Source organism: Galeopterus variegatus, unplaced genomic scaffold, assembly GCF_000696425.1.
Source record: "Galeopterus variegatus unplaced genomic scaffold, G_variegatus-3.0.2 Scaffold2375, whole genome shotgun sequence".
NCBI classification, from domain to species: Eukaryota; Metazoa; Chordata; class Mammalia; order Dermoptera; family Cynocephalidae; genus Galeopterus; species Galeopterus variegatus.
In genome coordinates, this window is record NW_007728486.1 from 195,728 (window position 1) to 206,807 (window position 11,080).

Consider the following 11,080-nt stretch of genomic DNA (forward strand, 5'->3'; position numbering starts at 1 on the left):
ATGAAGTGATGACCATGATGGCCAGTCTGGGTGAAGCTGAGGGGAGGAGATGAGCAAAGGGGTTCCAAAAGGTGGTGAAGACTACGTGCCCCCAAAATACTCAGACTCTTGCCCCAAAGGAACAGAGCAAGACCAGCCACATGCAGATGTGGTTTGACTTGCTTATGGCAGGAGTTGATGAGGAAAAAATCAACCGGCAACCAAATTTGGTCCTGCTTGCCTTGTGGCAACAATTGCTCCCTAAACAGTGTTTCAACGAACATCCGGAAACAGGTGGCAAGGTATGCCCAGTAAATTTAAAAGATTTTTTTGATTACTCCTGCAGATGCAGATGGACTGTTTTGATTAGGGAGCAAGCCGAGGTGCACATCATTTGGGGGCAGATGAGGACTGGAGGCCTCATCTTGAATTGGCAATACATTGGTCAGAGACAAATGGACACCAAATGTTAGCATTGGGGGCCACCAGAACAGAATGTAGCCATCCATGGCAACCCAGGTAAGTGTCCAGGGGCCACAGTTCATGTAGATGGCTATGAAGTACATATAAGTCCAACCTGTGTCTTTGCCACTGGGCATAGGTTTATATGTTAATGTGCTTGGCTGGGTCACTGTTGGTAGGTTTTTTTGTTTGGAGTTTGGTTGGTTGCTTGGTTGGTTTTAAGTGATTGGCTGGTAGGTTGTTTTATTGGTTGTTTTATAGGTAGTTTTGTGGGTTGGTGGGTTGGTTTGTTATTTGGTAGGTTGCTTGGTAGGTTTGTTAATTGTTGGTTGGTTGTTAGATAGGCTTGTTGGCTTAGTGGTTGGTAAGTCGATTGGTAGTTTAGTTGGTTGGTTAGTTGATAGGCTAGTTAGTTTATTCTAATAATCTCTATATGGTAAATAATTCATGGTGAATCAATCTGTTTTTGTTTCCAGAACTGTCAAGGGTTGACAGGAATGGGCCATCTCTTTCTCCCTATCCCCACAACATAGTCATGCTTTGTCTAATATCTTAGCTCTCTGTCACAGCATCTCGTTTTCCTGTTGGCCCAAAGAGGAAGTTGCCTGATCCCCAGAGTATAAGACTCACCAGACTTTGTTTTTATTTAAAAATATTCTGGGGCAGAGAGAGGCAGAAGTCAGCAGCTCCTACCTGGGGATTAATGTGAACCTCTCTGGAGATTGAAGGATAGACGGTTTTGTTGGCCCTGTCGGGAGCAGGAGCCAGACACCACTCTCAGAAAGACAGCGGCATGAACTGCTCCCTTGAGTCACACGAACTTTGGCAGAACCTTCTGCTCAGGACGGGCAGAGCTGGAGGGGCAGATTCACAGTAAATACAAGGTATGAAGAAGAGAGGTGGGCTTCAGCAGTGCTTCCCTTCACTCATTTTGGGGTTTGGAGCATCTCAAGGTTCTGTGTGACATTAACTGCATGACATTAACTGTGTGACAGACCCCAGGAGGGAAGAGGGCATGGGGTCAGATGCACAGGAAAGGCTTTGCAACTGTGGATTCCCCAAGGAGACATTTGGGCACTGAATTGATTTTGCAGCAACGGGAGAGACAAGCAGCTTAACATTTCCCCACCACCTGTGGGCCCATCCCAGACTCTCTATGCTGCATTGTGAAGAAGGCCGCTTGAATTCATTTCCATGTCACTATAGCCTCCACTGTTCTATGCCTGGATCTGTGGATTATTCCTAGGAACCCCCCAAAGAAAGAAATCTGTTTAGAAAACATTGCAAAATATTTTACCTTGTTGGTAATTCCCTTAGCAAATTTACATTTTAAAGGTTCTGAGAAGGCCTGCAGTCCAGTGTAGTCTTTTCTTCACTTATCTGAAGTGAGATCTGTTTTAAAGCACAATGGGATAAACAAATAAATAACATAAGATTCCTCATACCTCTCATGTGCCAACAACAGCAACAAAAATACAAACTCAAACAAAAAAACACAAAAATCTGAATCTTATTGAATTTATACTCCTAAGTATTTTCATTCAACAACAGCAATGAAACAAATGTAGAGATAAAATTTTCAAGTTTTAAAAATGGAAAACAAGCCAATAAAGTTTCCCTTTCATGCCTGTGGTTGTGCCTTCACATGTCCCACAAAAGTTCACGAGGTCAGCTCCTGGGGCCCAGAGCAGCTTTCCTGAGATGACAACTTAGACCCTGCTGGGAGCGTCTACAGAGATTCCAACCGACCGGCACACCCACACGCTGGGACACATTTCTGAAATTCTCACGCCATGTCTCAGTTACCATTATTTATAGTTCACCTCTAATTAAACTCTTAATGATGGCATGCTTCACTTTGAAAACCAAAGGTGTACGCACAGCTTGAAAGCTCCTTACTTTGTTTCTGGACTTCTGTCTTCATTTTGCAAAAGTAGTTACCCCCCTTTCTTGAAAATAAAAAGCATGGCTCTTCCTGTTGAGCTTCCCACAGCCGCTGGTGTAGGTCACAATGTGTGGTCTTTGGAGCCATGGCAGGGTGACTAGGAGTTTTGCCCCCCATTGTAACCAGGGCGTTGGGCTGTTCTGCATGTTGACATTCAATGTGTGCACAGCACCGCACCAGCTGATTTTCTTCTGAAATGCACCTACAGCCCCCAACTCTCAGGGTTAACAGCAACAGAGGCTGATGACAGCTTGATAGTCAATAATGCCAGGGGCTTTGAGAGTGAAGGGTTCCCTTCACCAGGGTTGCAGTTGGTGGCCAACTTCACAGAAGAGAGAACTGGCAAGAGGAGCCATGGATGCCTGTGAGCACCCTCGTCCCTCCATTTGGGAACTGGTATAAGTGGCAAAGCAGGTTAGAGTGGAAAAGTGGAAATGTTTGGGATCAGTTATGCTAATTCACAGCACAGCTTCTGAACGTGCAGCCAGGTGGCAAGCTGGGCCTTCCTCTCACTCACAGGCCACCTGAGGGCATGAGAAAGACTCCACAGCTGAGAGAGGAAAGGCCTTAGCATCCAAGGGAGGGTCCAATACCTCCATAGGGCTGGCCAGGGAACTCCATCACAGGATGCCAGATGATGGAAGGAGCTGAAAAAAGATGGTGCATTTCTGGGGCTGGAGGAAGAAGGCCCCTCTGGAGCAGATACCCATGGGTCCAAGCTGCACACTCCTCCTTCTCAATCACTTGAGACCTGTGCTGTGCTCCCCTAAGACCCGGCTCTTGGAGGGAAACATGCACCTTCCATGCTCCCACCCTTGAGAACAGGGCTTACCCAATTCCAGGGCCCAGAGCTAGAGGTGGAAGCTGAGGGAGCTAAAGGTACAGGGTGCTTTCTGCACACACCCCTGTGCAGTGGACCTCCACATTATATAAGCTTCAGGATCAGCTACATAACTTGCATGGCCAAGTGCAAAATGAAAATACAGGCTCCTTTGTTCAAAATTATGAGTGCAGGATCTGTGCAACTGCCCAGGCCACATGCCCATGAAGGCAGCTCTGCCTAAATCTGCCATGGCCCTGCTGTGATGTGGCAGCAGAATCTGTATTAGAATAATTAGAATTAGAATAAAATAATCAGTCATCACCCAGCCCAAACCAGTTCATGGCACCTGTTCTGTGGCCATGTCCAAGACAAGGTAACATCCAGCCCAGAGAGGAAACTGGGAGCTCACCAGTCTCCATTTCTTCCCCCAGACCCATTTCCAGTCTTGGTGCAGTTGGGTTAAGACCATGTAACTGGGCTCTGGCTGGTAGAATGAAGGCAGAAGTGATCTCGCACACTTCCAGCCTGCCAAAACCATCCTGCACAACCTGTCTTCCTTTGTGTGCAGAGGAGTGTCACCAAGGTGACCTTGAGCCCTGGGATGGTGGATACTTGGGAGTGAAGTCACCCAGAACCCAAATCCCTCTCAGAGGGGAGGGCAGAACCAGCCACTTCCCACCTTCACTCTTCCCCAGCCCTCCCTGCAGAGGCCCTGCCAGGTGAGACAGCTTCCCAGTCACCATGCACCCACCAGGGTGGCCAGTCCCCTCAGAGCAGGCTTCTGTGTGACTTTGAGCAAGTGGCTGACCCCTGAGCTAATCTCCCCATAAAACACTGGGGATAATAGGCCTGGCCTGTTAGCTCAGTTGGTTAGAATGTGGTGCCATAACACCACGATGAAGTGTTTGGATTCTTGTACTGGCCAACTGCAGAAACAAAACAAAACAAACAAAAACACTTTTAAAAAGGGCTGGCCAGTTAGATCTCTTGGTTAGAATATGGTGTTATAACACCAAGGTCAAGGGTTCAGATCCCTAGACCAGCCAGTTGAAAAAAAAAAATAGAGATAATATCAGTAATGACTCCTCAACATTGCTAATGAGGTCAAGTGCACAGTGTATGCAGAATTCTCTGGAAATTGTATGTTCTTGTCTAAATGGCAATGATGGGAGCTGAAAAACAGACTGTCAGCTCACAACCACCCCCCCCTCACATGCCAGGGAGTTGCCCTCACTTCTGCAGGGCAGGGCCTGATCCTCTGTCCTGCAGGTGGGTGTGTCACCCAGATGGGGCATTGTAGAGCCTCTGCCCTAGGGATCCATGGTCCCAGCCTAGTCATAGGACCGTGGTAAACTGATAATGGCTCCCAAACATGCGAGGTCTTAATCCCTGGAGTCTGTGAAAGTTACTTGTATGGCAAAGACTTTGCAGGTGTGATTAAGTTAGTGATCTTCAGATGAGCATATTACCCTGGATTATACGGGAGGACCCTAAATGCAATCAGGTCTTAATCCCTGGAGTCTGTGAAAGTTACTTGTATGGCAAAGACTTTGCAGGTGTGATTAAGTTAGTGATCTTCAGATGAGCATATTACCCTGGATTATACGGGTGGACCCTAAATGCAATCACAGTTTCCTTATAAGACAGAGGCAGAAGGAGATTTGATAACACACAGAGGAGGCAGCCACAGACGCAGGGACTGGAGTGATGCAGCCACAAGCCAAGGAACACCAGCAGCCCCCAAAGCTGGAAAAGGTAGAAAGGATTCTTCCCTAGAGCCTCCAGAGAGTCCCTCTAATGCTTTGATTTCAGACTTCTGGCATCCAGAACTGTGGGAGAATAAATGTGTTGTCTTAAGCCACCCAGTTTGTTGTAATTTGTTACTGCAGCCACAAGAAACTAATACAGGGCCTGAACTGGGAGTCCTGCCTGCTTTTATTCAAACTAAAACTGGGAGAATTGTTTTTCCCTGTCTCATCCCTGGGTTAGGAGGATTAAGGGCTGTGTTACAGAGTGAATAGGACCAATGCCATTTTGTGTCTTGCTTTCTCATGTTGACTCCTGCTTAACTTCATTCCTTTGTCTCACTGACCAGTTATACCTTAACCTGAGGGCAAGCTGTAAAAGGAACACAGGCTTTAGGAAGTGAGCAATTTATTACATCCGATGTCATCAGTGGTCTGAGCACAAACATCAGAAGACCCCACTTCATGGATCACAAGGCACCTGGTGAATAATGTTATTACCTTATTTTCCTGAAGATGTTTCCTTAAAGTTGTTGTTAGTAATTGAGGCTAATGCTGTATAAACGTTGTTTAGCCTGCAGAGTTGCGAGATCTGTCATCTGCTGACATCTGATTCTTCACTGCAGCCAGCTTTATTATCTGTAAGTTACCTGATTAATAAATATCTCTGATTACCAGGTGGACTTGCCCACTTCCTTCTTTGGTCTCAAAGTACCTTCTCAATTTGGAGGGCATTATACTTTAAACCCCTCCTCACCTATGCTGACCCCCCTGTGCCTAATGGAAATGACCCTTTTGCTTCAGGAAAGAAGGAGGCCAAGACTTAATGAGAAGCAGAAGCCAGACGTGAGGAGTCGGACCGGAGAGACGACACCTTCTGAAGACAAGCACATGCCTGTTCTGATAGAAGAACCGTTCCCAGGAACAGTGGCCATCCGCCCTCAGAGAACCAAGCAGAAGCAGAGCAGGGGAGCTTTGGACAGCAGGGCTTGCTTCAGGGAAGAAAGTCCCACCCAGGAAATTAGAGCAGGCAGGGATGCCACAAGGAAACCATTGTGTGACCTAAGAGGGGATGAGGGAACAAAGAGAAAAGGCCAGCAGAGACAAAGCACAAGCCAGCACAAGGAGAGGGAACTTGAGAAAATGAAATACCTTTCACTCATAGAGAGCAGGTAATTAATGAGGACATGCTTGCTGTTTGAGTTCTGAAAATGCCCAAGTGCAAATTCATCCTCTCCTATTTAAGACAAAAACTAAGATTCTAGAAGTTTCCAAAATGTCCATCAATAGGCTGTAACACAGACACAACATCTATGTTGGGCAGAATGGGAGAATGGCATGTCTTTTAAATAAAAATAAAATAAAATTGACCCCAGCATTGCTAATGAGCTGATAGGGTGGTCCTGTTAGAGGCTGACCTTCCTGGTGGAGGCTCTCGGCTTTGGGGGCTGGGTGGGAATGGAACCGTGGCCTACTCCTCCTGCAGCTAAGGGAATATGGTGGCCCCTGGGTGGATCTGAGCAGGCTGTACCCTTGCATGCAGTGAGAAACAGGGAGAAGTTGGGGACTCCCAAGTCCAGAGAACCTGCCCTACTTTCAGGCATGTGGATTTTGTGGGACTTCAGAGACCATCTCTCTACAACCCCTTCACACAGACCGTGTCTGATCTGTTACCCACTGTAAACTGAGCACCTCACACTGTGTGCCAGATGCACACAGAGGCACTCACAAATACCCAGTAAAGGGCTGAATGAAGACAGACAGATGGGCTTGTCCAATAGCAAAAGCAAAGCAAAACAGACAGAAACACACACAATGCTCAGGATGATGTTCTTTGCAAAAGCACACAGCAGTCATCACCTTGGCAGTGGGAGGCCCCGCCTTGGCTGCTTGAGAAGCCTGGAGCCCTGAGTTCCTGGCAAAGAATAGCCTGATTTTCCCTGTGGGAAGCCCAGGAAATTACCCTCCTGGGGCCCTCACAAAGCACCTCCTTGGCATTGTGTTCATCTGCCGGGAACAGGAAGAATGTAGAACAGCAATTCTGATTGTGGCATCTTTCACAAAAAGCAAAGTAAATGCCACCAGCATCTTGCAGTGCCTTATCCATACAACCCTGTAATGAGGAATAAGTATTTACTCAACTTTGCTGCACAGTGGAGAGGAATACAGGGCTATTTGCAGTAAGTTTTGTTGCTAATAGTTGTTGAAAATCAGACTGTGATGAGCTGCTTCATGTAGGATCATCACCAGTGGATCCCACAGAGGCAGAAATCTTCATGTCCCACTTTTCTTTTATCTGGAATGATCACAATGCAGGAAATGCTCACTGTGTGATTGTTTTTTATTGTTAAATTTAACTTTGGATCAAAAAAGATAGAGAAATAATGTAATATCAAGGACAAGAAAACAGCATGCCGAGCAGATGACTTCAAATGCTAACTCAGAGAATGCATCCTCAGAGCTTTCAACGTGGGCAACACCACACAGATGAAGAGCAAGGCCAGCGACTTTCCGGTGAATTGAGTAAACCAGTCATCGTTTCCTGAACAGCCCTTCTGGGCTGACGGAAAAGACCCAAGAAAGATCTGCAAAGTGCTCACATATGATGAGTGTTTATATGTGTATTAGTCTCCTATGGTTGCTATAACAAATTATCAAAAAATTTGGTGGCTTAAAACAACAGCTATTAATTCTCTCACGGTTCTGGAGCCCAAAGTTGAAAATTAAGGTATCAGCAGTGTTGGTTTCTTCTGGAGGCTCAGAAGGACAATCTGTCCCATGTCTCTCTCCCAGCTCTTGTGGCTGCTAGAAACACTTGTTGCTTCTTGGCTTGTAGATGCATCAGTCCGGGCTCTGCCTCTGTTTTTACATGCATCTCTCCTGTGTGTGTCCGTGTGTCCTCTCCTCTTCTTATAAAGACACCAGGCCCACCCTAAATCCGGCATAACCTCATCTAGAGATTTTTAACTTGATTACATCTGCAAGGACCCTATTTCCAGATACAGTCACATTCGTAGGTATTGTTAGAAAATAAACACATCATTTAGGGGGACACTCTTCAACCCACTAAAATCTGCATTTATAAAAATATGCAGAGAAAGGCGGGGATGGGCTGCCCCTGAACTCTCATCCTTAAGCATCATAGTAAATGCCTTTGATCCCACTGACCCAGCTCTTCTTCAGCAATGAGACCTTTGCCCACACCCTCGGTTTAGTAAGTGCATCAGTTTTCCACTTTGATATAAACAAAGGCTCTGAGAGAAGACTTTTCTAAGGGTGAGATGAGACTCTGGTGGGGTTGGGGGACTCAGGAACAGGCCTCATAAAGGGCATCTGGAGAAACCAAGACAGAAGCCCTGACCTTGACATCACTCCTGGGACAAGTTGCATGCCAGGCATGCCTGTAGGCTCAATCCTGTCACTTCTTCCAGCAGGCTGTTGCTAATAAGCCCATCTGCAGGTATTTGAAGAAAATCTCACAGCAGGGTGGCATGGGATGTTGCTACCATTTTTAACCTCTGTATGTGTGAAACCGAGGTTCTTGACAAAAAGGAATTCACAAAAAGTGATGGGAGTTAACCAAATAAGAAATCACTGAAATAGCCTTCAAATTTTTCATAAATAATCTGGGAGAAAAAAAAAGCAGAAGTTAGAGAGAACAATTTAATATACAGCCTAGAAGAAAACAATTGCAGAAACAAACTTTTATTTTTCAATCTTAGAAAAAACTCTGACGTATTTGATGGACAATTTTTAAATGAAATGCAATGATAAAATGACCTAAGAAGAAACAGAAAACCTAAACCAGTGGTTCTCACACGACAGTGCCTCAGAATCACCTGGAAGGCTTGTTAAAACACAGATGGGCTGGCCTAACCCCAGAGTTTCTAATTTACAAAATCTACAAGAATGGTTGATTTGGGGCATGGGGGTGTCAAGAATTTAAATTTCTAACAAGTCCCAGGTGATGCTGGTACCACGGATGCAGGGACCGCACTTTAAGAATTAGATGCTAAGCCCCATGAAACCAACAATCTTAGTACATAAGCTCCTTGTTATTCATTCATTTTAATTGGTTAAATTAAGAAATGAATTAATAATTTAATATTAGTAAAGTTAACATAATTCATCATCATAATAAAGGAGAAAATGCATGTGCTTTAGAATCTTTAATGTCTAAAGGGCTTTTATAGCTGGAGGGGAGACTCACACTCCTTCAAATGTAATTGTCAATGCATTGAACTTAATACCTTGAAAAAAAAACAGATAACTGTCCTTAAGAAATGTTTGCAAATATAACATTCAATTTCCTTAAAGAATTTAAGCCATATCCAAGAAGAAAAGCATTCAAAAATAAAGTGTTCATACATATTATTAATACATGCACTCAACCCTATTCTAAATATAACAGCATGGATCTAATTTACATTGTTATATGTAGTCTGAATTTATTTTTTTTGGGGGGGGAGGGGGCAGCTAGCTGGTGCAGGGAACCAAACCCTTGACCTTGGTGTTATAAGTCCATGCTCTTTGGGGGGGGGGCAGCTAGCTGGTGCAGGGAACCAAACCCTTGACCTTGGTGTTATAAGTCCATGCTCTAGCCAACTGAGCTAACAGGCCAGCCTAAATCTTATGGTTAACAATCATCTTTCAAGATTCTTGGCTCCTGGCTTGCCCAAAGTTGTGTTCCCTCTTTTTATTACTGCAGTGATATATAATTGATGAAAATCAGCCCATACAAATCTCACTAACATTCAGCTTTATCTTTCCCAGGAGTTTCTTTTTCCCACTGGTTAGAACCAGGGAAAAGACTGCTAGCTTGCTTTTAGAATATCTACCATTGGGGCTTCTGGTCAAGATGGTGGAATAGACCGTCCCCAGTGTCACTCTGTCCTACAAATCAACCAATTTACAACTATGAAAAAAGCAACAACAGACAAAATGGGGCTTCTAGAGCTCAGGGGAGGAGGAGGAGAGACCTACAGAGTTCATGAAGGCAGGAGAAGCCACGTTGAAAGAAAGAAAAAACTGCTCAGAGCATTTTGTACCATGGCTACCTTAAGGCTAGAGCTGCTAAGCACATGGAGCAGGAGCCAGCAGAAGCTGCAGCTGTGCCCTTTGAGTGGAGTTGCTTGGAGACGGAAGAGGAGAAGAGGGTCTTGGTGGCCCCCAGGACATCAAGACCACTGATAGGGTTCCCATGGACCCACGCAGGAGTGAGGGGCCACAACAATTGAAAAACAGGAGGCATTCAGAAGCTGGTGAGTCATTGCAAGGGACGAGTGCACAGCCTGTCCCATGGGAAGTGTTTGAAGTATGTGTGGTGGGGGAGATAGGCCCATGGGGGAAAACCGGGGCACAGAAAGGACAGCTGATCTGCCCCCCCAATCAGCACAGGACCACTCAGAAGAGACTGGTCAGGAATATAGAATTGCAAGGGGTACAGTTTGATGAAAAGACTCAGGCTCAGATCAGAGTTTCTAAACAACCCAGGTGCACCAGGTCTCTGGAGAACTAGCCGTACCTATAAGGTCAACCATTAAACCCTGAGCTGCACAAAAAGACTTCCCTAGGGAAACAGCAGAAAAGCAGCAATTTAGCTCAACCACACAGCTCAAGTACTGGGTCCCACAGGAAGTTCCCCCATTTTAGAAGTAAGCAAAGGACAAAAATTAGTCCTGGAACAGGTACACCATCAGTGCCTAGGGGCCCACCCAGGGATCTGAGGGATGGAACTGGGGATCAGATCCCCCACCCACAACCAGGCACACTGCCAGTGCATCAGGGCCTGCCTGGGGACCCAGGGCATTGAGCCAGGGACCAGACCACCCCCAACAACCAGGCACAGCACCAGTGCCAAGGAACATGCCCAAAACATCACCTCCATGTGGATGGCCCATCACAGCCATCCCAGTAACCATGGCTGCCATGAAAGTGGCTAAACATCAGAACCACCATGCAGATGGTCCACCAGCCACTGGGTGCATTCACACAAGGAAAATCACCAGCAGAGACCAAAGAAAAGAAAAGGATGTCTCTCTCCACAAAGCCCATTCCAAAGTGATAGAAGAAGCATCTGCTCTACGATAATATTGGGGGACCTGAACACACCTCTCAGCATTGGAC